The sequence below is a fragment of the Canis lupus genome, chromosome 20, assembly GCF_011100685.1.
Source record: "Canis lupus familiaris isolate Mischka breed German Shepherd chromosome 20, alternate assembly UU_Cfam_GSD_1.0, whole genome shotgun sequence".
Classification (NCBI taxonomy): domain Eukaryota; kingdom Metazoa; phylum Chordata; class Mammalia; order Carnivora; family Canidae; genus Canis; species Canis lupus.
In genome coordinates, this window is record NC_049241.1 from 13,697,287 (window position 1) to 13,714,041 (window position 16,755).

General features: G+C 42.0%; 1 protein-coding gene across 2 annotated transcripts in view; it reads right to left on the reverse strand.

The window, feature by feature from the left end:
- LRRN1 (leucine rich repeat neuronal 1) overlaps positions 1 to 13,952 on the reverse strand; it is a 39,123-nt gene extending 25,171 nt beyond the window's left edge. Inside the window, exon 1 of one of the 2 annotated variants that reach the window (XM_038565801.1) lies at positions 13,506 to 13,952. The gene's annotated coding sequence lies outside the window, so the exon portion shown is untranslated. Of the gene's footprint in view, positions 1 to 698; positions 718 to 13,505 lie in introns of those variants that run through there. The other variant, XM_038565803.1, reaches the window with a different exon arrangement.
- Between the last annotated feature and the right edge of the window lie 2,803 nt (positions 13,953 to 16,755).

Consider the following 16,755-nt stretch of genomic DNA (forward strand, 5'->3'; position numbering starts at 1 on the left):
CAAAACAAGATAGGGGGATGCAAAAGCAAGAGCTCACTTTGAAAGTGGGCTGAGTTTCCATTTGTGTGATTAGAGGGTTGGAAGAGAGAGAGGTTAGAGTATGCTTTCCTCTAGTTCTCTCTGCTGGGCCAGTTTTTGGTGCTTATTCCTCTGAAGAAGGCTATGGTATACTCTTGTACAGCCATAGCTCATTCTGGATCCTAGATACCACTGCATCTCTTTGACCCTTTGGTGATGTGATTTTTAGGGTGAAAATCGCCAGCAGGCATTTGGAGTTTGGGAGTGAAGTTATAGAGAAGTTGGATGTTTTTCTCATGAGGTTATAGTATAGAAAACTTAAGATCTCAAGAGGCATAGAGAGAAAATGAAAGGGCTCAGTGGAGCCCGAGATGTACCACTACAAAACACAGTACAAGTTGAAGGTTAACTCTGCATCTTACTGAAGAGTAAGTCACTACCTCCACCATCTCCTTTGATAACTACTTGGTGATAGCGTCTGAATTTAGTTATATGTCAATACAAAGATGGAGCTAAAACGAATTATTATAGGGACATGCATTAGTAACTTAGTGTTGAAATGATCTCTGCATTATGAATGATAATAACTGAGATGAGGCAGAAAAGTAGATCTCTCCATGGAGGACAAATCAATAACAACTAGGTTTTATGGTCATTAGCACCCTAATGAAATTACTTACCATCTAACTCTCTTGGAGGATCTTGAACATTCAACACCCATCACCTCTTTCATGTTAACACCAGCCAGATGTGGCTAAGTACAATTTACAAAATGGAGATCATGAAAGATTCATCCACAATAAAAGAGAAATGTATTACAAGGGGGCAGGGAGAGGCAATGGAAAGCAAATAATAAAAGAAGATAAACTAAATCACTAGACATTGTGTACCACTTTCACATACATTATATCTTTAACCAAGAGTCATAGAAATGAAGGAGATATTTTCTTCCTGGTGTGCCCTTTAGCTCTTGGAGGTTGGCATGTGCCAGTCCAAACATGCCAAGTACCAGCATGCACTTAACCCAGACAAGACCCTTGAATCCTTGCTTATGTGATTCATTTCTCCAGACATTAAAGCCTTCTGTCATCTTCCCCCCCTTCCGTGATGAGATTCAACATATCCCAATCCCTCCATGCATAATGCACACTCTCCTTCTGTGGAACTTCATACTAATTAGCAATTCTGTTTTCTCTGAACTCCAAGTATGCTTTGGAGGAAGGGGCGAAGGAAGGTTTGACATTAATGATCTCCCCTTTTTTCTATTTTAAGCCACATTGGTCTCTCTGTTCCTCAAACCCATCAAGCTCCTTCAGATGTCCAGGGCTTGGCTTACAAAGTTCTTCCCTTGCACTCCTCCTGCTTCAGTAATTCTCATTTACCCTTGAGATTTTGATTGAAATGCTATTTCTTTAGGAAGGATTTCTCTTAGAATCCTCCATGTAATATTTTCTTCTGGCCTTGTGTACTTCTCTTTCACTGGAGTTAATACAGCCATACTTCTACATTTACTTGTGTGGTAATTGGATTAATGCTGTTACCCCCATCAGATGGCAAGCCATACATCAGAATTACTGGACCACATTTTGCTCCTCACTGTATCACCAGCTCAAAGAAAATGATCTGCACAGAGGTGGTGTTGTTGATATTTGCCAAATGACTGAAGTTGATAACTGTCGTGTTCTAAGCACTGTATCAAATGCTTTCTCACATATTCTCATTGCAAACCTATGGGTTCATATCATTCTTCCATTCTTTGATGAAAGAGCTTGGGGGTCAAATAAATTGAGTCTTTTAACCAAAATCATACAGTTAGTATGTAATAGAGTTGCAATCATACACAGACCCATCTCATCTGAGCTGTTTTCTTTCTGTTTTGTCATGGAATTTCCATAGATGATCACTTAATTATTTTCTGTCTTGTTTCTGTTCATTCTTTCTCCCCAGTGAGTCTTAAAATTCATTTGGGATGGAAGTAACATGATGTACACTTTTTTCATCCCCCACATCACCCTTCTAATGGCACTTGATATTCTACATGCATTTAATGAATACTTTTTGATTAATAACACTTCCCTGGCATTAATATCATAAAAGCGTCCCCAAATGAGTTCAACTTTCTGTAATAACCTCTCTCAAATAGTAATGCAGCACATCTCTGATATAATACAGGTTTATAATCTATTCATTTCCACCAAACTATATAGGAAATAATTTTGTAAAAAAATTTTAGAAAAAGCAGTATGACAAAATAGATAGGATATGAAAATCCCTTTCCTCTTTCATTCATTGACTATTTGCTAAGTGCATTTTCCATGCGCCAAGTGTTCTAGTTGCAAGGGATCCAAGTCTAAGTAAGTCATGGTCTTCCCTCACAGAGTTTCTGTTGGTGGTGTTATTAGAGAGATGAAAATAAATAATCCTAAATTAAGATAGCACATCCTATACTTGAAAACAAGCAAATGTGGGAAAATCAAGGACATTGTGACTAACTCAGCCAGGAGGAAAACCGAGAGCAAGTACCTGGTCCTATATATTTATCGGCTCTAAAATACTGGACCAATTCTTTGCCTCAGATTTCTTTATCTTAAAAGTGAGGCTAATACCTACCAGAGCTGCTGTGTACTTCTCTCAGCACACTTAGAAAATGCTATTTATTGTCCTACAAGAGTTGCCAGATGTGACTAGCTTGGTGGTGGTACTTGCTGTATCCAAGAACTAAGAGTATAGGTATCTCTAATTACCTATACATGCAGTCACTTCTCAACTGGGACACTGATTAGGAAGATTAAATAAGACAATAAAAATGAAGTTCTTTGTAAATATTATTTATAGCTCCAAAAGAATTCATAGAATAATGAGGCAGTTAATACATATTCTTGATGTTCTCCTTCATGTGTATATGAAAATCTATCTGCTAGCTATAACAGGGTAGAGGCTATGTCTCCTTAAGGGTTACCCTATTTGGCTTGTCTGATGACCTATTGCTTTGTAATTGACCCTGCTGTCAAGAGGACTCTTGGTTATACTGCATTGGGTTCTAATCTAGTCCCAATCAGGAGTCTTGCAGTTTGGTCTAGAAGCAAGATGAAGAAGATGATGATGATACCAAGAATCAACAATAACAATGGTAGCTGCATGATTTACTGAGCACTTACAAGATGCTAACCATTGTTCTAACAGTTTTACAGGCCCCAACAGCTTTATTATATAACACTGGATCCCTCAAATTTGAAGCTTTTGCATCTGTTAGTTCTGACAATGTATTGAATTCAGTTCCTCTTTGAGGAATGGTAGCTCTGAACCAAATCTATTCTCTTTGGTCAGAATTACAACTTACAACTTATATGAATTACAACTTAGGGGCATTGTTATACTTCAGAGTGAGAAAAGAGAGTGGATACAGAACATAATATAGAAACAAACAAAAAAGGCTGTAATGTATTCATCTGTCTGCCTTTTCTTTTAAAGCATGTCAGCTGACTTAAGATTTCTTGAATGTCTGGACAAAAAGATCTCTTTTAGGGTCCACCACAAAGGTGAAAACCATGTGAACTACTGATTTCACAAACATCTAGTCTGAATTTTGTTGTCTCTTAAAATCCCTCCACTTGCCTCTCAATGAGCATCCTTGGAATGTAGACACCATACATTCAGAAATGTCAGATTTCAATAGAATACCACTTCTACTAATTGCTCCTATTTACAAAGTACTTACGTTGGTCCAGGAATTGTGCAAAGGGCTGTAAATGCATGATCTCATTGAACGAATCCAATAATTCCATAAGGCAGGTTCTATTATTAACTCTACTTTACAGATGAGGATACTAAGAGGTTCACTTAAATCACTCCAGACCACACAGCAAAGATGCAATTTTGGAAGTAATCCTTCCCAACTCTGAGTCCTGCCTAGTTATCCCCTCTCTTTGCCCTGCCTTGAGCTATACATTCTCTATCATTATGGTAGTGACTCACATTGTTCTGATGTATCACTTGCATGTCAGAAAGATCCCTTAAAGCAAAACAATCTATAAAAGCAAACTCAAGTAGTTTTTAATATTGCTAGCAGTTTTAAGTTCTTGTAAAAATCATTCAACACTTTTCATAAAATTCAGCAATCTAAACTCTGCAAATATCAAAGATAAAAACTTTTCTCAAAATTAATCATTTTACTTCTTTTTCTGTGTAACAGAAAGATGTTTTCCAGTTTTTAGAGACCTTCTAAATTTAGACAATGATGATATGACAATGTGAGATGGTAATGATTAGGATAATGCAATCTTTATGCATTTCTATTCATTAAAATTTTTTTAAATCGTAAATACACTTAAAAATGATGTTAATGGGGCACCTGGGTGGCTCAGTTGATTGAGCACGTTGATGCTCAGTTGGTTGACTCTTGATATAGGCTCAGGTCATGGTCTTGGGGTCATGGGACTGAGAATAGCGTTAGGCTCTGCACTCAGCACAGAGTCTGCCTGACACTGGCTCCCTTTCTCTCTTCCCCTCCTCCTGTTCTCTTTCTCTCTCTCTCTAAAATAAATAAATCTGGGGATCCCTGGGTGGCTCAGTGGTTTGGCGCCTGCCTTTGGCCCAGGGCGCAATCCTGGAGTCCCAGGATCGAGTCCTGCGTCAGGCTCTGGGCATGGAGCCTGCTTCTCCCTCCTCCTGTGTCTGCCTCTCTCACTCTCCCTATGTCTATCATAAAATAAATAAATAAATCTTTAAAAAAATAATAAAATAAAATAAATAAATCTTTTTAAAAAATGCTGTTAATAATGCCAATATCAATTTAAAGAATAATTCAATGATGATTGGTTAAATAAAAATACCAAGGTAGATTTTAAAGTTTAAATAATAAAATGCATCATCTTATTTTATATAAACCTTACTTTAATAATGGAATTACAGAATGTTTAGGGCCTGATGGGCTACAAGATGTAGTCTAGTCCAATCCTTTTGTTTTATAGCTGTAATTAAAGATGAAGGAACAGCCCAGTGCCTTAACAGTGCAGTTTCAGAATCAGACAGACCCAAATTCACATTCTTGCTCAGCCACTTACCAGCTCTAAAACTACCTGTCATTCAGTCACAGAGCCAGTTTTTTCATGTGCCCTGCCTAGAAAGCACGACTGCTATAAACTGAGAATTCAAAAAGACTCTCTCCTCTAAAACAGATGTGTATTCATTCATTCGACAAATATTTATCAATTATACACTAGTTGTGTAACCTTGGGCAAGTTACTTGTATTGTGCCTTAGTTTCCTGCACTGTAAAGTGGGTATCCACATTATAGAGTTTTTGCAAGGATTAAATGAGTTAATACATATAAGGTGCATGGGATGGTTCCTGGCACAGTATGTTGGATATCATCATCACCATTCTCCTACTGCTACTACACTCTATATTAGGTAATATAGTGGGGCTCTGGGGATATAATTCAGGAATCCTGTGTAATATTTTCCTCCTAATTACTGAAGCATCGCTTTTGCATGGAATGAATCTCTTCCTCCAGTGTCCCTCCTGAGGGTAAAGCCTCTTGTAAGCTTCTTTACTATGGTTCTGTTTTGACAGTACTATCTATCCTTCATGCATGAAGAGGAAAATAGCTCACCAGCATTTGCCCACATACTCTGTTTTTCTTTCAAATGATTTTGAAGACGCTCAGTTTTTTTTTTTTTTTTTTTAACCTGGTCTCCCAGGTGAGAAACGATGAGTTTGCGAGTATGTGAGTTTGGCTGGGATTCCAGAGCCAAGTTGTCCCCAAAGGACGTAACAGAACTAACTAGTCCTTTGAGGGTTTTAAACCTTACATGTAGTCTTCACTACATAGAACCATAATGAGCTGAAAGAACAAGCAGAGAAATCCAGTTAATTGCCACTCCAGTGTTTTCAGTGGTTCTATCATGGTTGGATGAGTTACTATGGATTCCATCAGTGTTTTGGAAACTCTCAGGACATGGGCTGAAGTCCTATGTAACTATCACTCATGATCTTGACAATCAAAGAATTGTGAAGATGAAAAGAACCTTGAGTGATCGTACAGCTTCTCAGTCTTCCTTCTCACAAGCAAACATTACACTATCTCAGAGAAGTGGGAAGTTACATCTTTAAGACCTTGAGAGAAGGCTCTTTACAAAACTCATTTTGATAAACAAGTCTTACTATTGAAAACAAAAACAAACTTCTCTGTATGGAATCTTACACACGAAGTTAAAATGCCTCTGCTCAACAAAACCAGAAAACCATGCCACTGTTGCTTTTCTTTTGTAGCAGAACACCCTCAATTCCTGCCCACGTTCTGGGATATGTCATTTTCTTATCCTAGCCATCATTTTTCTATGAATGTTTCTTCCCAGCTTGTCACAAGTATTGTTTTAAGCTTCTTAAGGTCAGTTTAAGGTAAGATACTAGAAAGAAAGTCTGATTAGTCCTTAGGTGTCTGGGAAACCCAGCTTAAATTTCCCTGCATGATATATTTTAATTGATACATCCCAGATCCTTGCTCTCCTTAGTAACCCAAGAGCTAGAATGCTGAGTCACTGTCATATTACCTGTTCTGTCACCATGGGCCAGGAAGTAGGCTTGGTGCAAGCAGGGAGCCTCAGGTCTCATCCCAGATTCAGCCTTACCCTAGACGTATGACCTTACATAAATGCAACTTACGGTAGGATAAAGAAAGTTGCAACCCTTCTTCTTTTACAATGGAACCCTAGAAATGTATTAAGTGACTTGTCCAAGGTCACACTGAACTGTCCATGCCTGTGGTCCCTTAGTTATTGAAAAAAAAAAGGAGAGAAAGAATGATACTTGATGTCCCAGAATGATACAGGTCAAATGAAATACATATTTAAGGACTCTGCAAAATGTTCTAAAACACAAGGCATTATTCACCTTCTTTGTCAATGAAGCCCATCTTTATGCAGCATGTGCTATTATAGGTTTCTTATAACTGACTTTCATTCTGTTTCTAGATTCCTCTTCTGCTTGCTCAAGGCACTGAATTCTAAGCAACGTAGAGGAGTCTCCCCTCCTGGGTAGTAACCATCCCACTCATTTGTGTTCAGTGAGATTAGATTTAAAATTGTCTCCTGTCAAACACTGTGTTCCAGGTGAAAGCCTGTTTTGTGAATTCACCATAAGGTTTTTAAAAGTCTTTGCTGATGGCCAAAATCTGAATCAAGGCTCCTACTACTGTACTTTCGTAGCTCACTCTTTTCGCCATCACAGCACATTTTATTGCACTTGTCATTCCTTCTGTAACTCCTAATGGACTTTAACTTAGCCAATGTCTTTTAGAGCAGGGTTTCTCAAAACTTTGATACTATTAACACTGAACCAAATAATTGTGGTGAGGGGACTGTCCTATGCATATTAGGATGTTTATCAGCATCCCTGGCTTCTATCCACTAAATGCCAGTATTATCGTCTACCTTAGTTGTCACAACTGGCAGAAATGTCTCCAAATATTGCCAAGTTTCTCCGGGGCAGGTGGGGGGGGGGGCAGCAAAATCACCCCTAGTTGAAAACCCCTGTGTATGATCCAGCAGAGTGCCTTTTTCACTCCATAAATATTTGTAGAAGAATACATGACTGATGGAAACAAAATGCTTCTGATGGATTTAATGTACAAGCTGCAGAAAAATCAAGCTAATTTCTTTTGGTTTTAGTACCTCCTATAACGTCTGGCACACAGCTGGAGCTCAGTATATATTCATTGGGAGAACAAGTGTTCCAAGACCATAAACAGCTTCCTGTATCCCAGGTAAAACTATTTCCCTCAAGAAGGCCCAGGTGAGGTGATAGGGAATTGTCATATTAGTGGGAGAAAATTTTTAAAACAAAAAATTTTCTTAGCTATGGGATTAGAACCAGAAAAAATACCTTGTGGAAAAGAGCATCATGGCTACGTTCCCCAAACCTTTAGCTCTCCATCCAAACCTTTAGCTCTCCATCCAATTGTGGCATTTAGGGCAGAAATACAATTCTTTCAGGTGGTAATGCTAGAAACATCTAGCATTCCTGCATCCTTCAAAAGTCCTCAGTTAGGGACATGAAGCACTGGGAGGGTTGCAGGATATCTACAGGACAGCTAGAAGGTCACACATTCAGTCATTAGTGTCAGAGCTGGGAAATGAGCCTGTGCCTTCCTGACTCCCTGTACAGTACTTGATTACAGTGATTATTATGGATGCAAATTAAGACTTATTACTATTGTGAAATAACAATGCAGGTTAATGATATTCTTTATTGCCATGCTAACATTTTTTCTAGAGGGGAAAATTATAGGCATGAAACCAATTAAGCAACCTTTCTTTCTTTGCAAAGCTTTTTAGTGTTCCTAAATGAAGATTCTCTCTTTGTGCTTACTGCTTAATAGTGCAAACTGATTTTTTGTCTCCTAGGTCTTAGTGAGATGGATGCTGATACTGGTGCTGTCTTTCTTTCCTGTATGAATTGAAAATGACTATGCTAATACATTATCTCACAAAGGGCAGGCCTAAATAGGAAGAGCAAATATTTTGAAATGAATATTTAATGAGCATTCTCCTATAGAGGTTAGGCATTGTGGAAATGCCTCCTTTGGAAATCTTTGTGAGCCAAACTCTTGCAATTGCCCTTTCCTGGACACCACTGAGGGACAGCTCTCCTCTCATGATTGAAATGGTGGCTCCAGAAAACAATGCAGATTAATTTACGTATCTCTGAAACTTTATGTAGTTGTCCTTCATTCTCAGTTCTACAAAATACAAAAACCTTTCGTGTAGAAGGATGTCATGTCACATGTATATTGTTATTGTAACTATGGTAACCAAAAAATGCCACCAGTGTGTTTGTTTCATACACAAATGAGGGGACAGCTGTGGAATCCACATGTCTGCCAGTGGTATAATGGATATGAGGTAGGATGGCCTGGGTCAGAAAATTACAGCTCATTTGTATTAATCAGAGCTTTCAAATAACATTCCAAACCCTTTGCCATAAGCAGTGTAAATGGAAGGCAATAAGCCACTGTAAAAGCACTTTCATTCCATAGCTTTCAAAACAAAGTGTTGTAAGTAGATGCGGAAGCATCTTGGGAGAGGACTCTCTCGTCCGCGTTGATGGAACTTCGGTGCGTATCACTGAAAGTTAAAGTTTAGTTTCTTTGCCTGTCAGGGATGATTTTCACTCCAGTAAGTATAATGGTTCCATCTGAGTTACGTGTTTGTTGGTTATGGTACTGGAAGCACAGCTTTCACAAACCCTGTAGCAGTTTCACTGAGTAAGTTATCCTTCTAAACTCTATTCTCTCAACACGGTCATGTTACAAATGAGAACACTGAGGACTGGCAGGGTCATGAAATGTCTAAGAAAACCCAGCTAGGACTAGATGGTAGCTTGCTTACCAACCAAATAATGAATAAAATTGCTAATAACATCCTACCTTTGCTAGACCTTTTAAAAACATCCAAAAAGTAAAAAATAATAGGTAATCCAAATATTTCTCTTTAAAAAAGTTTAACATCAAATAGTATATATTTTAATTATTGAATAATATGCCTAACAGTTCTATATGTGCCATAAGTCTGAAAACATATACTATATTATTTTCTAATGTATTGTAAATGCAATGTCAACTATGTATTATGCATGCATTTGTCTATGTTTTAAGACTGGGAGGCTATCCCCTGTAATATATCTGTAAAGTAGGCAGACGGTAATATGCTAAAACAAAAAATTTAAAAAACAAACTTCAGTTAAGAAGATTTGAAGAGCGAATGGTTCCCTTGGATAGTAACTACTGAATTTTACAGATAGGGTTCAGCTTTTGTCTACATTCTATACTTTAAACCCAAAACAAGAGAGGATACATGTTTTCCTGACTTCATCTGTATAATTATATATTCACCCTGAATAAAATATTAATCAAAGCTCTATTCATGAGTCAAAGAAACTTCCATTGTTCCCAGAAACCAAAATATGATTCTAAAATGGAATTTGCTTTATCTCCAGATTGGCTTAACCCCAAATAGATATTCAGCATAATAATTTTGAAAAATTAAATATAATATTTAAGCAACCTTACATTAGTGTTCAAGTGAATCATTCAAAGAACTATTATTTTGTAGCTTAAAATAAATTTTAAGAAAGCATTATGAAAGTCTAGTAAAAAGTGACATGCAGATCCTATAATTTACTATATTTTATTTGTGGGGTATGGCTTATTTATGGTGGCATAAAAAGCCCACCATTCTGTTTATTTATAGTCATACTCAACTGGCTTGGAAAATAGCAATATAACTCTGTAGAGGCAGATTTTCTTTAGTACCTACCAGTTTGTTCCCTTGAGTGCCACTGCTTTAGGATATGTGGTAATTGCTCTAGCAATTCAGGTCAAGAAGCTAGCTTTAGCAGGGACTAACCAGAGAGAGAGATCAATGGTTGAGTTTTCCTTGCTTTTTTTGAATTCCAGACACTCTCAATAGCTAGGTGTAGTATTGTTCAGGGTCAGAGTCTGCAGTTAGATCTGGTCTAAGATTTTATTTAGCACAGTGATTTTTTTTTTAAACAATAAGTATTTTATTACTTTCATTTACCAAGGAATGAGCTCTAATCATCCCTTTTATTAGAATTGCAGAATAAAGATTTCACACAGGCAGGATTATAACTAAAATAGGTTCTCACAAATGTAAGGCTGTGGTCATTTTAAAGTTACGTGGTTTGTTTCAAAAATATCTAGATACTTTACAGTAAAATGGCTTATAGCCTAGTTTAGAAAAGTCAACTATTTTATAGTTAACCCTCAAGTCCATAATGAGGACAGAATCTTGGGCTTAAGTCACATAAGTGTTTATTATGATTTGTTACTTTCTGACCTCTTGATAGCTTTAAGACACAAAATGTAATCTTAGCTATAACATTTTCTTATTTAAACTGGACTCAATTCATGTTTCCCCTCCTGGGAAAATTCTGCCTTATGTGTAAAAGTCACTGAACCAGCAAAAATAACTTAAAGGAAACACGTAAAATAGCAGACTAACATCTGTTGTGCACCCCTCCCCTGCAAACACCAAGCCCTCAAAACAATGTTGTCTTGGCAGGGTGGGGGTGGGGGGGGGCGTATTTTAATGTCCCTTTCAGTGAATATATAGAATACAGGGGCAAGCACTGTTTAGTGAATAGGTTCTTTTTCCCTTCAACAGTGTTTCTGACTGACAAAAGAGGGCAAGGGGACTGGCTTGTCAGTAGGTATAATCCCAGGGCTCACGTGCAGCCCACACTGCCAGCCCTTTGTTCAGTGGTCACACTGCTCCAGAAGGTGAGCAATGCGGTGGTCTATTAGCTAATATTAGACAAGGCAGAAATTTCCCTAGTTTGCCGTCCAGTGCATGACTACCTCTCACTCATTGTGAAAACCTCTCAGGTTGACTAGGAACATGATGGTTTCATCACCTTCAGGTCTACGAGTTTGATGCCTTAACAAGCAAAATAATTTTGATTGAACAGCAAACATTCTTCATGTCAGCCAACTACAATTATCTTTTCCTATTTGTCCATCTGAAGATGGAGAGCAAATGTGAGCAGGAGGTAAAATTACTAAAATAAAAAGAAAAGAAACTCTAAAAGTTGGAAGGTCAATTCAGTAATCACCTCAAACCACCAGAAATGGACTAAAGTCACTGCCTGCTTCACATAAACATTTTCCTCACTATCCAGCTCAGAACATCCAGCTTGAATGTTGCACAAAAATACTCCGCCAGGTAAAGAGCAAGTAGTACTTTGAGCTTTCAACACAATAGTACTCAGAGAATTTGGCTCTTGAATAAAGGTGTCAGCAAGCCATGGAATTCCTAAACAGAAAAACTCACACTGCGCCTTTATTCCATTTTCTTAAGGTCTATTGTTAACTAAAGACTCCTTGTCTTTTCAAATTCCTTCGTGTGAAAGGATGAGGCCAGACATCTGCCAGGATTCGCTCACATTTGCATGCAAATCAGAGACTTCGGGACACACATGGCCAAGGAGCCAACAACACCACTTTTACTCTAGACTTAACACTGATCAAAGTGTCTTCCTGAACTTTCAACGTCTCTAGTCCTAGCTCTTCATAATGAAGTAATGAGCATATCTGAGTAATATTATTTAGACTGTGGCGGCAAAGCGTACTGCAAACAGAACAACATATTGTCTTTCAGAAAATCCTACCAGCGAAAGCCCAAGTCAGCAATACCTGTTTCCCTCACTGAATCTCCCTTTTCATTATGCAGATCTGGAAATGAAAATGCTAATGGTGACATACAATTTAGGAAAGGATCCATTTTCTTGGACTCTTGGCCTTTGCCCGTGTAGTTCAAATGCCTCAAAACTAGTCATACCCGGTCGTTCACTCATTCATTCACTCACTCATTCATTCATTCAGTACCGCCAGGCACTGTACTTAGCCCTGTGGCTACAGCGGTGAACCCATCAGGCAAGATCCCTTTCTCCCGGAACAGGGACCACCGCCGCGTCTCCCACTCCGCGTATCCACCTCGACTCCCTCGCAAGGGTCCCGGGACGGGTTTTCCACCAGTCCTGAGTGCCGGGTCCGCTCCCGTGGCCGGATCTCTCTACACCACCCCGGCCTCCCAAGGCAGGGACTGGTACCGCGGGAGGCGGTGGCGGCAGGGCCCTGGGAACCGCCGCGTCGGGGGCTGCCCACACCCCTCTCCACGCTGCACAAAGGACACTCGCTGGCAAACTTTCCTTGCTCCGACCCCGACCGAGCGGGGTGGGTTCCACCCAGCACCGGGTGGGTTCCTGGAGCGGATGGAGGCTTTCCTGACATCTGAGCATCCCCTTGGCAGCCCCCTGAGGCTGCTACTCCTGGACTCAAAACGTGTAGGGTGAGAGGTCTTTCCCCCATTTACACTGCCCGACAATTGAGTAGGTTCTCCCGAATGCTCTGACTTCATCCCACCCAATGCTCTGTGAATTTCGTCCCTTGCCCCTTTCTTGATCAGCCAGGCCACAGCCAAGCCCTCCTTCCTCTTAGCTCTTCCCACTCCCGGCCACCTTCCTCTCCCGTCTCCAGGTTCTCTCTCCAACTCCCCGGACCCCCTGGACGCGGTTCCCATCCCGGCAGCCCTCCTTCCTCTGGATGCCCGGGCGCCACCCTCCCCCGCCTTGGTGCCTGAAATTCCGCGGGCTCGCCTCCTGTCACTGGCCTTTGCCCATTTCTGTGTGGCCTTCAGTGCCAACTGTATCGCTGTACCCCACCACTGAGGGGCTTTGGGGGAGGGGGCTGGTGAGAGGGGAGGCAGAGGGTCACTAGAGTCCCGCTTCCCAGACTTGGCCGTTTCCCTGAGCTCCAGGAGCCGCGCCCCCTCGTCCCCCGCAGGCCCGCGATCTTACCCCGCGGTCCCCCAGACCCTCTCCGGCCCGCCACGCCGCCAAGTTTGCCTCGACTTCCCCAGCTGCAGCCCGAGCCTCCCGCCACCGCCCGGCTAGGCGAGCGCACTTACCCCGAGGCCCGGCTGGGGGGGGTGTGGGGTGCGCACGGACCCGCGGCGGCAGCAGCAGCAGGAGGAGGAGGAGGAGGAGGACAGCGGGCTGAGCGGCGCCTCCCTCCCAGCCCGCAGCGCGCGCTGCCTCCTCGGGGGGCCCCCAGCAGAGCACCCAGACTGGAGGCGAGGCAGCGACAGGAGCAACAGCTGCTGCGCGGGCCTGGGCTCAACCCGACTCTCGGGGGTTGGGGCAGAGGCGGGCAGGGCTGGGAAGGAGGGTAGAAGTAGGGTGCAGAGGGCGAGGCAGGGGGCGACCAGGTCCCGAGGAAGGCGCCCGGGGCAACTAGGGATGCCACCGCGCGGATTCCGCTGCCCGGGCCACTGCCACCGGCCCCTCTCCCCAGCCGGAGCCGGAGGGCGCTGCGGGCGCGGGCGCACGGGCCTCGCCTAGCTCGGCGGCTCGCTGCCGGCGCCCTCGGTGCGCCCCGCTTTGTGCTCCCCGCAGCCGGCGTGCACCTGGTGTAAGCAAAAGCGGTCAGCTGATGGGCTGCGCGCCGATTGGCTGCACCGCGGTCTCCTCCCCTCCCGCCAGACCCCCCCCCGGCCTCCCCCTCCCGGCCTCCCGCCCCCGGCTCAGCCCCGTGCTGGGCACCATCTGTAGCCCGCCCAACAAAGGCGCGGCGCCGCGGGGCTCGGGTGGCCCGGGTGGCCCGGGGAGCCCGGGGAGCCCGGCCGCCCTGGGCCGCCGCCGCCGCCGCTGCAGGGAGCAGTGGGCCGCCGCTTTTTGTCTGGGGGACGGCAGGCTGCGGCTGGGTTAGGGAGGCAAAGCGTACTGCCGTTTCTTAGCAAAAGACATACTACCCCCCCACCCAAAAAAAGAAAGAAAGAAAAAAAAAAAAGCCCTTGATAGGAGGCCAGGCTAGGTACAATGGAGCCCAATCTCTGCGCAACATAGAACTTGGGCTCAGAGGCTGATAATCAGACAAAATCCAACCAGAGGCAGAGCCAAGTTTCAGTATGAAATCTGACCTTCGCCTTGTAATGCATGGCGATTACTTGGAAGGCAGCTGTGCTCACCACCATACCACCAACGCCGCACTCATGGTGATTACCTGGGTTGTGTGTTTGCATTCCTAGGTGGCTATGGAACTGGCTGGTGCCCTTGTGCCCTTGTCCTGGGAAGTAGTATTTGCCCACTCTTAAGTGAATGGTGAAGCCACTCCTCATTTAGGGAGGCTTCAGGAAGACAATTCGGAAACTTCTTAATTACAGCTTTCTGATTTGTTTGGTGTCCAAGTGTGTTCAGATAGCCCGAAGATTAGGGATGTAATCTATTGAAAGTGGGGTTGAGAGCAAAAGGTGGAAGTGGGTTTTTGGACACTGCACCTGAACCTAAATCTCAACTTCTAGTGACCAGCTTAGAACCAGGCTGGTGAGAAGCCTTTGGTACTTGTCACTGGGGAATCTGCTAGACAATTATTAACCCCTTACTACAGAGCAACTTCAGGCCACAATGTGGTGACATTTCCTCATGATGTCCAAGCTTGGAACTTTTGGAGAATTTGGAAGGATACATTATTACAGAATCATCTTTTGAATTCCTTAAAGACATAGTGTAAATTTAATAAGAATAATCTATCCTGGTCTCTTTAGCATTTCTTGATGTCCTTCATAGATGTCTGATAAATACTGATGCTAATAATGTTCATCTCCTTTATGCTATCTTGAAACTATCATGGAGATACCAGTGGGTCACAGTGCACCTTAGAAAGCTCTAGGGAAAGGAGACATTAGGATTTAGGGTAGAAGGTAGGTGAAGAATAGAATAGCTATGTAAAAAGGCCCAATGCAACTAGGGTAAGAGGGTAGTGCCTATAAATTAATAAGATTTAAGAACATTCTAAGCAAGTGGAGTTGAGCCTTTCCCAAGATTCATGCTTTTGTCTCTTCTCCCCTATCTCATACTGATTATACGCAAATTAGAATTTGTCTGAAAGAAGGCAGGCCTCTGGTAAAAATATAGAACTTGAATGATCTGGGAAAGATAGAACACAGGTTTCTTGGGGAGTCCCCTTTAGGTTTTCCAGCCTGTCTTTCTGGGAATGGAGGGGAATTGATGCTGTATCCTGCATAGTGTTATAGTGGGGCTTTACAGAGCTATGTCCTAGGCGACAGTTGAAGCAATTAATGGTGGTGGGGAATTCTCTTCTTAGGAGGCAAGATTGATAATGGCCTCCAGGTTTTGGAAGAGATTTCATGAGAATGGTATAAAGTCCAGCCAAGAAGAAACTAAATCAGGCACCAGTGTATGAGGCCAACACTGCTTTAAATCCCAGTACTGCAGCTTATGAGATGTGTCCCTCTGGTGGAGCCTTAGTTTCCTTGGCTGTAAAGTGGGGGTAATAACTACCAATCCCAAAGGTTTGTGCTGATGGAAGGAGTGAGCACATAAAATGCTTATAGCAGTTCTTGGTATATAGTAAGCAATCAATAAATGTAAGCAGTAGGCATTATTAGCCAGGTAATGAAGACTAAAGCCAAATATCGGATTAGACAGTTGGAATAATCAATTCATAAAACTGATACGGGTGACAGGATTTCTTAAAGGCATTAGCACCCGCCAATGAGAGAAATAGACTTTTCTCTCAACTATTCATTTCTTTTAAAATCAGCATATCATTTATTTGAACTTATTTCCCTCTTCCCCAAGGCAAGAGTAAGAATGGAAGTTCTGCCTAATTCTACTTGACCAGTGCATTTATTTGGCTCCAGACAGAAGTATTATCATTGGGAGGAAATGCATCTGTCAGAGATGGGGAGTGGGCTTGGACAGGGCAATGGGGATTGTTTTGTGTTAGAAAAATTGCTGTGAGACAGAAAAGGATAAAATAGGCATCACAATTACAGAGGAATCTGAAATTTGGTCTAGTGGTTGGAAATTTAATAAATTACCTGAACGGCTAACTGGTCAGATTTTAGAAACTGCCATTCAGTGACTCTATAAAAGGATTTCAGGATATAGTTTAAAAGCCCCTTGTTATTAGGATGAATGAAGAGGAAACACCCAGTCAATGGACCAGGACAACTAAACCAAACTCACTTGTTTGTTTTTTAGAAGTCCATCTGAATTGCTCCTAGAGTGTTCTCCCAGTCCTGGGGTCCTAAATTTATTAGTGGAAAAGGACTTTATCTCAATACTTTTTATTTTGGGCATCGTAGAAGACCTTGGAGGCTTTGGAGGACAATGGAAATAGACAGAAGGGCCTAA